The sequence below is a fragment of the Jaculus jaculus genome, chromosome 4 (genome assembly GCF_020740685.1).
Source record: "Jaculus jaculus isolate mJacJac1 chromosome 4, mJacJac1.mat.Y.cur, whole genome shotgun sequence".
Classification (NCBI taxonomy): domain Eukaryota; kingdom Metazoa; phylum Chordata; class Mammalia; order Rodentia; family Dipodidae; genus Jaculus; species Jaculus jaculus.
Window position 1 is genome coordinate 59,349,092 of NC_059105.1, and position 13,694 is coordinate 59,362,785.

The 13,694-nt window shown below is 42.4% G+C and overlaps 1 long non-coding RNA gene across 1 annotated transcript in view; it reads left to right on the top strand.

The window, feature by feature from the left end:
* LOC123460197 overlaps window positions 1-2,457 on the top strand; it is a 100,958-nt gene extending 98,501 nt beyond the window's left edge. The window contains exons 2-3 of the long non-coding RNA XR_006636850.1: window positions 1,501-1,649; window positions 2,333-2,457. This is a non-coding gene — a long non-coding RNA (uncharacterized LOC123460197). The remainder of the gene's footprint in view (window positions 1-1,500; window positions 1,650-2,332) is intronic.
* The last annotated feature ends 11,237 nt before the right edge of the window (window positions 2,458-13,694 follow it).

Sequence of the window (13,694 nt, forward strand, 5' to 3'; positions counted from 1 at the left end):
GTAATAGTAATATATTTAAAGATAACTTAGTGACACTCATACTTTTCAAAGTTTTATGGGATTTTAGATTTGAAGTATAGAAGTAAAGGCCATGGGTGGTGGTGCATGCCTTTAATCCCAGCACTTGGGAGGCAGAGGTAGGAGGATTGCTGTGAGTTTGAGGCCACCCTGAGACTCCATAGTGAATTCCAGTTCAACCTTGACTAGAGTGAGACCCTACCTTGAAAAACCAAAAATAAATAAATAAATAAGGTATAGAAATAAAAATTTCTTCATATATGTAGTTCAAGTCACATTTTTATAATAACTTCTTTTCTTCAGTTCTTCTACAGGAATAGTTTAAACCTGATATATGCATAGTTTGGGTAGATTGTAACAAATAAAATCACCTTTTTGGAATGCTGAAATGACTAGGGGAATTTTTATCAAATAGAATTCTTGAGTGGTGGCACCAGAGTAAAGCACTACTTGGGATTCATACACTTTATATATCAAACTGGCAATATGTAAACAACATTCACTTTTAGGTGTATGATTACAAATAGGAATATATATATATATATATACATACATACATATATATATATATATATATATATATATATATATATATGTATAGTTTTTCAAGGTAGGGTCTCACTCTGGTCCAGGCTGACCTGGAATTAATTATGTAGTCTCAGGGTGGCCTCAAACTCACAGTGATCCTCCTACCTCTGCCTCCCGAGTGCTGGGATTAAAGGTGTGCACCACCACACCTGGCAATAAGAGATATTTTTGGGGTACTGTATGTAGAATCATCATCTATCATTATGGTCATGCCCTTTCTAAATTTTAGTCATTCAACTGGTAACATCCAAATGCCAACTTGTGTTTCTTTCTTCCTTCCATTCCATAGATGGAAAGCCAACTGCACTGAAAGAATTATTCAAAGCCAGTATCTTTCAACACCAGCACAAATCTGTCACAATTCATCACAAGTCATGACTTCTTTTGGATAGCGTCTTTGTCCTCTATGGCACAGTATTGCCCTCCTCAGTCTAGTCTTTCTTATGCATACCACTTTTCTGTAATTTTTGTCTACCCTTGCTATATAGCCCATTCTAGCTTTGAACTGGAAACCCTCCTTCCTCAGGCTCCTGGGTATAGGGATTACAAGTGTATGCCACCATGCCTGGGCTCCCCTGTCTTCTTAAAGAGTGGCTTTCCCTTTATGAAAATTAAGAAACACAACATTGACATAGTTGCGTGGGCAGCATGAAAATGCTAGCAATCCTGGTTTTGCCTAGCTGAACAAAATCAAAAGCCAAGGAAATCTTCATCGAGCAAGAGACTCAAAGTTCTGAGACCCCCCCAACCCCCTTGAATTCTTCCCTGTAGAAGGTATAATTGATGATGACTCCATTATCTATCAAACAAAGGAGAATCGTCACTTAGAAATAAAATCATGACCTATTCAGTATAGGTACCAGTTTACTATATTATGTCTATTTTGTATTTCAGATGCTGTACATTCCAAGTTTACCAAAGATTAAACTGATGCTCATGGGATAATCTGGAAATCTAAGAACAGTTTTCTTCACTACATCTATAAGAAAACGTGTGCAAATTCCAGTCAGCTTAAAGGGGCTTTTGAACAAATGCAACTCAACGTAAGTTGTAGTCATATTGTGTTTTGGTCTTTGCACCCCCAGTTATGCTGTGTATCTGTGTGTGTGTGTGTGTGTGTGTGTGTGTGTTGTGCAGCTGTGTATATGTATGCATTTTATATTAATCTGTGCTTTTACATGGTCTTTTCCTCAATTTTGGTTTCAAAACATTTTGTCTTTCAACAGCTAGTTGAATGCTTGTTAAGTAAAAGGTACAGTTTTAGGCCTGTGAAATGGCCAGGGATGGAGTTGCTGTGCTCACAGAAACATACTCTCACGAGGAGGCAGACAGAAGCCATGTAACTTCAGAAAGATGAAATGTACACCATGAGACACGCTGTGAAGGAAGGTGACAGCTCCATGGAGCATGCAACTAGGCCCTGTCTTGTCTCCTCAGCCTGAATGCAGTTCCTGGAGAAGGCAATGTGCTGGCTAAAGATGTCTCATGGGTGGGCAGAAGTTAAAAGAGCAAAGGGGACAGGAGTTGATGGGAAGATAGAAAGGAAGTATGCGTGGTGCGAGTGTTGGGGATGGTATGCGCTCAGTTCAGTTCTTCCCATGACTTTCCAACAGTGACCACTGGGAAACCTTTAGTTTTAGCCCAAACCACTAAAAGTGACTCACCACTGTTCGAAGGTAAGAAGGTGCCCGTGAGCTCTCAAGCACTTGCGCTTCTTTGCTTTCAGTTCTGAAGACTCCTTAAGCCCTGCCAACCATGGTGAAGATGGAATTGTGAATATGGCAACTTTCCTACGTGGCTTTGAAGAAAAGGGGTTCAAGAACGACAGACCTGAGGACCAGTTCCACAAAGAGAAAAAGAAAATTCTCTTCTCCTTTTGTGAGGTATGCAACATCCAGCTGAACTCCGCCGCCCAGGCCCAGGTCCATTACGACGGCAAGTCCCACCGCAAGCGGGTCAAGCAGCTGAGTGATGGGCAGCCCCTGCCTCCAGCGCAGGGCTCGGGGCCGCTGCTGGCCAGCCCCAGCCCCTGCGCCAACACCAGCACAGGTAGGAAGGGGGACCAGGGGCTCTACTGACTCCTAGGAGAGATGGTTCTGTTTTAAAACAAAACCTTTTTCACCCTAAGACGACTTTACAAAGTATACCCTTTTCTATACAGGTGAAGCCCAAGAAATCTTTGTCCCCTCAGAATACTTACACAGACACACTGGATTATCAACTTTCTGAGTCCTCTATTGTATAAACTTTTCCTAATGTCTACTCAAATGTGTTTAAAAATGGATCAGTAGTGATGTTTTCCCTCTCTGTAAAATTAGACTTTCTTGGGTTTTCTTTATCTACTTTCCATTGTTGGTGCATGAAAAGAAGCACATATTAATCTCACACATTAGGCGTGCCATATTCTTCAGAGTTGCAATCAGTGTGCCAGCGACACCAATAATGGACGATCAAAACACAGTCTGAGCTCCCACTGCTGGCACCGTCACTTTCCTCACACCCTTCCCTTGCATGCCAGGCAGAGGCAGAACCTTTCACCCATCCTTGAGTGGTCCTTCCTCCTCCCCAGTACTGGTCACTGGGTGACTTCATCTGGAGGGACTAATGAGGACTGGAATTTTACTGTTACCCATAGGGAAGATTTCTACAGAAGGTGGGACTTCTACAAAGCCAGAAAGACTCACCCTAAAAGAGCTTAAATAGCTCTCAGTCCCACTCTGGCTAGTGTTTTCTCAGGTCAAAAGGCCTTGAGATGGTGCCCTACAGTTCTTGATCCACACTGAATGCAAATAGAACTGTGTATGTGTGCGTGTGCACATGCATCCACACTATGCTGCAAATAAGTAATGCTTTTCAGGCTAACACAACTACTTTTTACCTAGCAGGTGGTTTTACCTTCATTATACTAATTCCTCCAATTAGTGTTTATAGTGCAATGACAGAATATAAGGGGACTTATAGGATATAAGATACATGTCTACACTAGAGAAAAATACTTTCTATTTCTTTATTTTATTTGTTTATTATTTATTTAAGAGAGAGGAAAAGGCAGGTAGAAAGAGAAAGAAAGAAGGAGACAGCAGGGCCGCTAGCCACTGCAAATGAACTCTAGATGACTGTGTCATGTTGTGCATCTGGCTTAAGTGGGTAACTGGGGAATCAAACTTGTGTCCTTGGGCTTTGCAGGCAAGCAACTTAACTGTTGAGCCATGTCTCCAACCCTGTTTATTTATTTTTCCAGAAGCATTTATGTGATTGTGATTTCATATTAAGACTATGGTTAGTTTTAGGCTAAAATTGAATATATAAATTACAGAGCAAATAGCCCATGGTACAATTTCAATTATATCTTAGTCCATATACCTATAGGCATCATAGCCCTTACAAATGATGTTTCTGAAGAATGCTCAGTGACGGGGCAAGTGTCTGTGATAACATGCCGGGCAGAGCAGCGGGAGCTAACATGGGCTATATGTTAGTGCTGCTATGCGTGCATGGGTGCATGTTCTCTTGGTGAGTCTCGGCTCAGGAGGGAGCAAGCCTGACATCAGCTCAGTGTTTTTTTTTTTTTTTTTCTACTCATTCTCCAAGTTTTCATGTATCAAACTCCTATTTCCTGCTGGGTAGCAGCTCTGTTATCACTCTCTCAATGTATAACTTCTCATTTTTGTATATTCAGAAGGACTCTTTGATGTAGATGATTGAGTTCTATTTATTAAACATCCACCTCCTTGCCAAATGAAGATAGAGCTACACGGGCCCTGGAGCTTAGAATGGAGGACTGGGTACAATCACTGCCTGACTGTCACTCTGCCCTGCCTCATCCTGCCCAGGTGGTGGGAAGTAGTGATGGTGAGGCCTCTTTACGTCCCATGGTAGTAGTCCTGATAAAGTTGTGCCCCCTATTCTTGTGTTCCTACTTTGGGGGCTTGAGCCACCTAGAATCCATCCTGAACACTGGAGGAGCCCAGGCATGTAAGATATAGGGGGCTGTGTGGGGGCCTGTTCTTTCCTGTTCAGGTTGTGTAAGTGAGGCTGGAAATTTTAAGAACAAAGCAAGCATCCAAACTAAGGAACAAGATGCCAGTGTCTCTGTGATGCTCATTGCTTGGCTTCAGAGACTATTAGGGGTTAACTCATGCTTTCTTCCCCAACCACGACAATGAAAATGTTGGAATCCCAGCCCCCACTCCCTCAGATACAGTCTCTCTAGAAGGAATCCAGTAAAAATGAAGTTTAGGCACACAGACTCACATATAGAGAGATGACATGGAAACACATGAAGAGAAAACAGATCTCTATAAGCTCCGTCTTCTACAATGTTAAAGTAGTTTTAACATATTAATATGGCCGAGGGCCTTATAAACCATCTGCTGCCCAAATGGGAAAAATATGTTAGTAATGGTGTTCCCCCTGATAACTATCAATTTGTTTCCGTGTCACTCGTATAGTATTTGGGGTTAGTAGGAGTAGTGGAGGCTACAGAGAATTCTATAAAACACCTACAGGAGAATTAACAAATATTTTACAAGTCTCTTCCAGAAAAAAAAAAAATAGAAGAGGAAGAAACACGTTCTCACTTGTTTGATGAAATGTATAGGATTGTGCGATTTGTGTAGGCTCATATATGTGCACACTTGGTCCCAAGGTTGTGGAGCTCTTTAGGAGAGGGACCTCTGCTGGAGGAAGTGAGTCACTGGAGAGCTGTGTGAGGCTTGAGAGCCTGGCCTTAATTCGAGTCCACTCTACTTCCTGACTATGGACGCAGTGTGTCTAGTTGTTTCATACTACTGCCACCATGCTCTGCCCACCATGGTGGGCTGTATTCTCAACTGAAGCCTAAACAAACCCTTCCTGTCTTGAGTTGCTTTGTACCAGGTTTATTTTTGGTGCCAACAGTGAGAAAGTCACTAGCACCGAGGTTCCTGGTGCTCGTTTGTCTTCTCTTTGAAGCCTCTCAGAAGGTCTCGTAACCCAGGAAACAGAAGGATCCCTTCAGGGAAATAGGTTATTGCACCCACCCAGGAGACTCACAGAAATGGCTGCTCACCCACGAGGGCACCATGAGATTCCACAAACTATTCCCTCTGAGTCCAGCTTGGTGAACCAGTGAGGTTACTGGGGTGACATACAGAAGCCTGGATGAGGGGTTACTTACAGGAGCCAGGGTCACTTCCAGGCAGCGGCACCATGAAAATCCCTACCCCACTGAAGTCCCCCCGAGTGACATTACAGAAGCCGCACTGCTGAAGAACTGCACCATAGCATGGCAAGTAAAGAAGCTGTCCCCTCGTCACCTTATGGGCAGCGATGTTCCCAAACAGCCATACCCGCCACCATGCTTCCTCTCCTATGACACCTTGTGAGGATAATGAAGCTGCTTTGCTTTCAAGATAGCAATGGCCGTGACAGTGTGCCATGCCAACATGGCACAGCCTGGCAACCTCACGCATTAGGAGCTTTATCGACAGTGCTGCCCCCTCTCTAGTATCATATAAACAGTGAAGGCAAATGGAAGGGCTGTAGCCTCACAGAGGAACAAGGCCCCACTGTGCTTCCGGCCTTATTCACTGAACCCTCCCAGCAGATTCACGAGGAAGGTGCTGTTTTACTGCTGTGTAAGGCAACTGGGGGAATAGAGAAGGGTTGCCCAAAGAGGCAACGCTGGGGGTTGGAAAAAGGCAGAATCCATGGTCTGCTTCTTCCTGTTGAGTCCTTACCTCTTATTTATGGATGTGAACGGGGCTGGGCGATACTGCCAAGGATCTGTGGAAGGTGAGCAGCAGGAGAAAGGCAGGAAGTTCTGTGCACAGTCTGTTTGCCACAGGGCCGGCCGTGCTGCTCAGAGGGTTTTCCCACCTGCCAGTCAGCCATGCGTGCCCCTGACTCCCAGTGCCTTTGCCCTTGAAATCACAAGCAGGTATTCCTCAGTGACAGATAGGAGCTTGGCATTTTATGCTTGTCGCGTTGCCTACGGTGTTGGTTAGGGACTCTCTTTGGGGCTTGGGGAAATCTTTATTTTCTCAGGTTGGGAAAGGGTTCATTTTTAGGGAGTTACTTCAGGTCCTGCCCTTGGCAGTGTGTTGGTACAAACAATATTTAAAGATAAGAAAGGTCAGGGCAAGGGCAAGGGCAAGGAGGTTCTGCTGCATGGCTGCTAGAGATGCACCACCTTGGTGTGAGAGGTGCTAGAGATAGAGCTCATTAGGGGAAGGCTGAGACGGGGCCTTGTGTTCTCACCACCTGTGTGGTGGGTGTGGTTGTCTTCACACTGGGTGAGGAAACAGCCTAGAGATTAGAAGCCTTTCTGAGGCGTCTCAGGGTATTCAAAGTCTGAGATCTTCCCTGCGTCTCTCTCTTCCCTCACTGAGCTTCCTGTAATAAGCTCTTCTCTAAGTAAAAATGAGAATTTCCTCATTATCGTTTCCAGTTGTTTACTATTAAAATGCCCAGCCTCTATCTCACCTGCAGCACATTGGAAAGGAATTTCTAATTCTCATGTAAGGTTGAAAATGAGTTAGTCATTGCAGAGACTGGAGAATGTGAGCCAAAGGGAGTGAAGGGAATGTTCGGAATCTCAAGTGGAAAAAGAAGCTTGTTGTGTCTGAAATGTGGAAGTGTGCGGGAACTGAGAGACTCACAGGGAAGCACAGGCAAGAGAGGGAGAGCGCTCAGTCGGTGAAGCGCTTACCTTGCAAGGATTATAAATTTGATTCCTAGGACTCTTACAGCAGTGGGTAGAGACTCTGGTGTACCCATTCTCTCCTTCTCTCCTCTCTCTAATAAATAAGTAAATAAAAATAAAATATTAAAAAATATTTTTAAAAGGTGGATGGTGCCTAATGACTACACTAGAATTTGTCCTTTGGCCTTGACACACACACACACACACATGTATCCATATACAAACATGCATACACACACACACACACAAAACCCAGAAGTTTGGAAGTTTGGAAAGATGGATAGAAAGAGATTAAGACTTTAAAAACGTGTGTGTGTGTGTGTGTGTGTGTGTGTGTGTGTGTGTGTGTCTGTGGGTGTCTGTGTTTGTTCATGTTTGTGGGTATGAGGTGGCATGTGTATGCTATGTGCATAAAGAAGTCAGAGGACAACTTTTGGGAATTGGTCCTGGCTTCACCTTGTTTATTTATTGTTGAAACAGAGTCTCTCCTTCTTATATACTGCTCCCTTCTCTTGCCTAGTTCAACAAGCTTCTCTTGCCTCCGCCTCCCTTCTTGCCATCAGTATGCTGGGATTACAGAAGCCCACAGATTCCAGCTTTTACACAGGGTCTGGGAATTTGAACTCAGCAACTCAGGCTTGATCAGTAAGAACTATATCCACTTAGCCATTCCTCTAGCCCTAGAAATGCTTTCAAACAATGTTTCAACTTAATCCTGTTTCTCTGGGCTGAGCCTAACTAGATGGTTGTGCTTCTGGATTGAGTCTTATAGCTACTAACTCAGCACTTTCATGGGGTGGGACGGCTTAAGATGTCTCCATGCATGTCTCGGGCAGTTGGGGTCATCAGTAGTCTTTCTTACGATGACCGGTGGACTCTGCTTGGGGAGAGGTTAAGCCAGGCTGGATTAGCCGTGACAGAGGTGCAGTGGGAGGCAGAAGCAACAGCTGCAGCTACTGTATGACTGGTCAAAGCTGGTCGATCACAGGGTAGCTCAGGTTCAAGATGGAACTTCTGACCAGCAGCAGCTTTCGTGTGGCCTTTGCAATTTTAAACAGCGTGAGTAAAGTTTAAGTGGAGAACACTGTGAATGGTGGGAGGAGGTAGGAGTGATAAAACCCTGAGGTGTTTTGCAACAGGGAATAGACATAATGGTTTGGACATGGGAAAGTGAAATGAGATTGGAAGATGGGGCTTCAGACCCCAGAACACCAATGAGAGGCAGACACGGGAGAATCTCCAAGAAATATGTGGCTAGGTAGCCTAGTGAATACAACAGTGAACAATGAGTTACCCTACTTCAAATAAGGACCTCCCCAAAGTTGTCCTGTTGGTGAGGGAATTTGGGGTGGCTTTGAGAGTGACAGTACCATTCTCAGCTTTTGGTTCTAGACTCTCATGGTTACACAAAACTGCCACTGAGTCAGTGGCCTCCACGTTTTTGTCCCATGAATTCAAAAAATGAAATCCACAGATCATAGAGGGTGAAGTTAAGAAAGATTTTTTTTTTTTTTTGTAAAATATCAGAGACTTATTACAGAGCTTAGGAGACAGGAAGTAGAACAGGAGGGTCCTGAGTGGGTCATCTGCATGGTGACTCTGATTTGGGTTTTTCAGAGGAAGGGGAAGTCATTTAGGGAAGAAGAGATCTAGGAATAGAGTCAGGTTTAATGGGGGAGGGGAGATCTAGGCAGGGAAAAAGAGAACAAAACCCACAATTCCCCCTTACAAACTCAAGTATATTTCTGACTTTTAACCCCTTTTCGTTTACTCTTGAGGGGCCTGTTAACCCTTAGCTGCCTCACGATCACCTCCGCATGCACACACCACACACATGCATGTGTACACGCAGCATTGAAGGTGGGTTGTCAGTCAAAGCATCGCATATTCCTCTGATTTCACTGAAGCACTCATATGTGCTTGTCTTTGACACACCCAGGAGCCTTGATTTTCCTTTGAATGCCCATATTAATTCCTAGTCTACATGGAAGAAGCAGTTACTGCTCTAAGGTACTATATTAGATGCCTGACCACTGAAATATGTGTGTGGACCTTTAGGCATGCTGGTTGCTTTTTGCCTCGCATCTCATATATACTTAAAAGTGCTAAAATGATCCACAGGTTCATCTCTTCAGAATGCTTCCAAGAACCTTTATGCTTGAAGGTGCAACACTACAGAACTACCACACGATGGTGCCAAAAGTCCGTTGAAAGTAAAGGTTTTTTTTTTTCCTCATTGCCACATCATCTTGGTGAGACTTATTAATGAGCATGGATAGCAAAGAAATAGCCTGCAAAAGGGCCAAGCTGTGTGTGCACATGTGCGCAGAGACAAACATTCTCTAGGACAGGCTTTTTGAATGTTTCTTTGCATTAGACAAAAATCTAAGAAAATATTGTTGTGTGGGTAGGAAGGGAGCAGGTGAGAGTCTCGGATTTTTAGGAACAAAACATGACTGTCTAAATGAATCAATATCACATCATGTATGGGAACTTGGAGGGAATTTTAAGGGACATGAGCTATGAATATATATTTCATGTGATGCAAACTTAGGTTTGTGGGACAGATGCAGAGATAGGGCTTGGATTTACAAACATGATGGAGCCTTTTATTGTTGTAGGTTTCTTTCTCTGCATCCTGTCTCCCTCCCTTCCTTGCTTCCTTTCCGCTTTATGTAGCCCAGCCTATCCTCCAATGTGGAATCCTACTGCCTCAGCCTCTCTAGTGTCAGCACTGCAGGTATGCCCTGCCACACCTAGCTTTGTCTTCATTTTTGCCCCCCCTTTCTGTGTGTGCGTGTGTGTGTGTGTGTGTGTGTGTGTGTGTGTGTGTGTGTAGGGTGTATTCACGTGTATGGCCCATGTGGCACTCCATGCACCATACGCTCACTTGCTGTGGCTAGAGCAGAATGTTAGGTGTCCTGCTCCATTGCTCTTTTATTTTATTTATTTATTTATTTTTTTGGAGATATTGTCTTTTACTGATGCTGGAGTTTGCTGGGTTTTTTTTTTTGTTGTTGTTGTTATTTTGTTTTGTTTTGCTTTGCTTTGCTTTTGCGAGCTTGGTGATTCTTGGGTGTCTGCTCGCTGTGGCACTGGGTTACATGGCCATGCCCAGTTACTGATGTGGGTATTGATGATTGAGCCCCAGTGGTCTGTCAGGCCTCCTCAGGCCCTCATGCTTGCACAGGAGTGCTTGTAATCACTGAGGCATTTCTCTAGCTCTGTCTTCATTTTTAATTAATCAATTTCTATTCATCACTCAGCAAATGATCTGATTTTTGCAAAAATATCAGTACCATGATGAAAACAAATCATTGAAGAAGTATAGTGAGTTTCAGTGAGGAAGAGAATTAGATCAGCAGGTCACTTAGTGTGAAGCAGATAGGTTAAATTTATTTATCATTATCTGCAATGAACTTACTTCCCTAGATCTCTTAATTATAACTTTATAAAATTTCCTTCTTAGAATAGTTATTATACAATCCTTTGATGAGGCTGAGTCCATATTAATATGTAAGATTTTCATGAAGGAATGAGCTTGAAAGGGGAAAGGACCTGGTCAAAACATACCAACTGGCCCTTTAAACTCAGGTTATTTGCTTTTCTAAGCAATCATCCTAGATCTTAATGTGAGAACCCCAGAACTGTCTCTCACATGAATTCAGCTGAGTGATGATAAATTACAAGGAATAGATGCATAATTTTATGATTTTTTGTCTTACCCAGAATTGATAAATATGTATTTTTGAAGCTATTTTTTTCTTTAAAAAATCCTAACTGTATTCTTCCAAGCAAGGATCTTTTTGGTGATGCACATCAGTACTTCCCAGAGAAAATTAATAGAGATTTATATTATAGAGATTATTGAGATTATCTGATTAGTGGGAGTAGGGAAACTCAGAAATAGGATAACTGTCCAACTTATAATTCCAGTTCCCCACGATGTTTCACCATTGTGAGAGTCTTGCCTTTTGGATGGTGTAACAAATCTAGAACTACAGATGTGACAAACTTGAGAAAGACATTGTCAAACAACCCTATAGTCTGTACAAGTGGTTAAAAATATTCAACAAGGGTGTTGATTAAATAAGTACAGAACTCCAAGGAATCAATTTGTAAGGGATTTCAAAAGGGATTTAGAAAAAAAGAATTAAGAGCTGGAGAGATGACTTAGCAGTTAAGGTGCTTGCCGTGAAGCCTGAGGGTCCAAGTTCGATTCGCCAGATCCCATGTAAGCCAGATGCACAAGGTGAGAAATGTCACATATGTGCACAAGGTGCACAAAGATAAGAGTTTTTGTTTTAGCATTGTTACATTTTAGATATTGAAAACCAGATGGAAACCAAGTCTTATGCCAGCATTTGGTAGTGTATGATTTGAATCATTAAAAGTTTTCTTGAATCTTGATGTCTGCTTGGAACAGAAATATTACCTGGAGATAGAAAATTGATGAGTTCACTTTTTACTGCAGGTTGGACGTGTGTCACCTCAGCCAGCTACTTTCTGCACAGGGACGCTCTGCTTCATACCGTAGCAGAGTTGTGGCCGAGGAGGCAGCGCTGAGCTAGGCATCTCTGGACAGTGTTATAACTGGATATGAGGCTGTTCTTCCTCCTTCTCACTCAGAGATTGTACTGCAGCTGGTTCTTGGACCAACTGTGAAGTATGTTTGCTCTTCTTTTGATTACACAAAGAGCTTGGAGGAGCTCAGAGAAATAGCTGTTGTATTGTTTATGAGCATCCCATTGTGTTGCCTCACCTTATTTCAAGAGCTTGCTCTCAGATGCCTTTTGAATCCATGCATTCTTGGCCTCTAGTAGCTAGAATTCATCTATTCCTGTATGGATATGATTTAAAGGCATGAGGATATTTTAGTTCTAGCCCCGAGAGTCTACCCATGGTCAGATACTGTTAGAAACCATAAAAACTTCATCAAACTATCAGTTTCATTTTGGTATCTAAATAAACATGTTATGAAATCATATTATACTGTCAATAAAAATCCACCCAATAAATGCACTTTCCTTCTTCACATGGAATATGACTCTCTCATAATATCCAGAAGCATAGATTAGAGCCAAACATCTTACCAGTCTTTGCACAGTGAACAGAAAAGACTCTGTTCATGTCAGTGCCTCTATGACACCATCCCAGAGCAAGTCTTGACCCACAAAAGCATCAGGAAATATTATTAAAATATGGCTAATGTTGCATCTAACCAAGGTTATGTCAGACCCATGCTTTACCATGCTAAAACTCTATAATGTACTTACTTTAGAAAGTAATTATTTTGGCTAGGCATGGTATGCACCTTTAATCGCCACACTACAGAAGGAGAGGTAGGAAGATCACTGTGAGTTCAAGGCCAGGCTGGAATGACAGAATGAATTCCAGGTCAACTTGAGGTAGAGTGATACTCCACTTTGAAAAAAGGTGGGGAGGGGGCTGGGGAGATGGCTTAGCTGTTAAAGGTTATTGCTTGCAAAAATAATTATTTGCCAAATATAGGAAAGACTTTAAGTAAATGGAACATGCTACTTATATTTCTTAGGTTTATGATAATAAATATTTCTTTTTAAAAATATTTTTTTTTATTTGCAAGGAGAGAGAGAGAGAGAAAGAGAATATGAATATGGGTGGGTCAGGGCCTCTTGTCATGGCAAATGAATTCCAGATACATAAGCCACTTTTTGCCTCTGGCTTTATGTGGTTACCCAGGAATCAAACCTGGGCTGCCAGGTTTTGCAAGCAAACTTAACTACTGAGTCAACTCTCCAGCCTCGTAACAAATAGTTCTATCTATTTCTTTAAGCGATTTTGAAGGAGCTCACACCATATCTCGTGTGTATATATCTGTTATTGTTTCTAACAGAACTAAATGTGATGTTTAGCATTCTAGATATCCTGAGTATGCACATAATATAAAGACAGTAGCAATGACATTAAAAGCCAAGGAATTATGCCTCATTCTGAAAATATGTTCTATCTTTTGAAATTTCTTTTTGAAGTTTAGCTTCAAAAAATTTAGAGCAGCTATCAGTAGTCACGAGTGGCTGATATTATAAAGGTTTTGTTCTGTTCAGTAATTCTGGATGACTTCTTGTCTTGGTTCCCATGTGCTAGTTTTTCTTCATCTTGCCTTAATACCACATTTCTGCACCCTCATCATAGCACTGACCCTCATTTTGTGCCCATCCTGCTCATGCAATACTGCTCTCTGCATCTTTTGCCCACGCCCGAGGAGAGCACTGTTTGCAACTTTGCAATCTTCAGCTTTCTAAACAGGAACATTGTGGTAGGTCTTTGGTATTTTCCCTGTTATTCCCGAAATCCGAGAAGCTCTGAAAACCAGAAGATTTTGTAATTCATCTTGATGGCATACTTGACCTGAACTGATGTG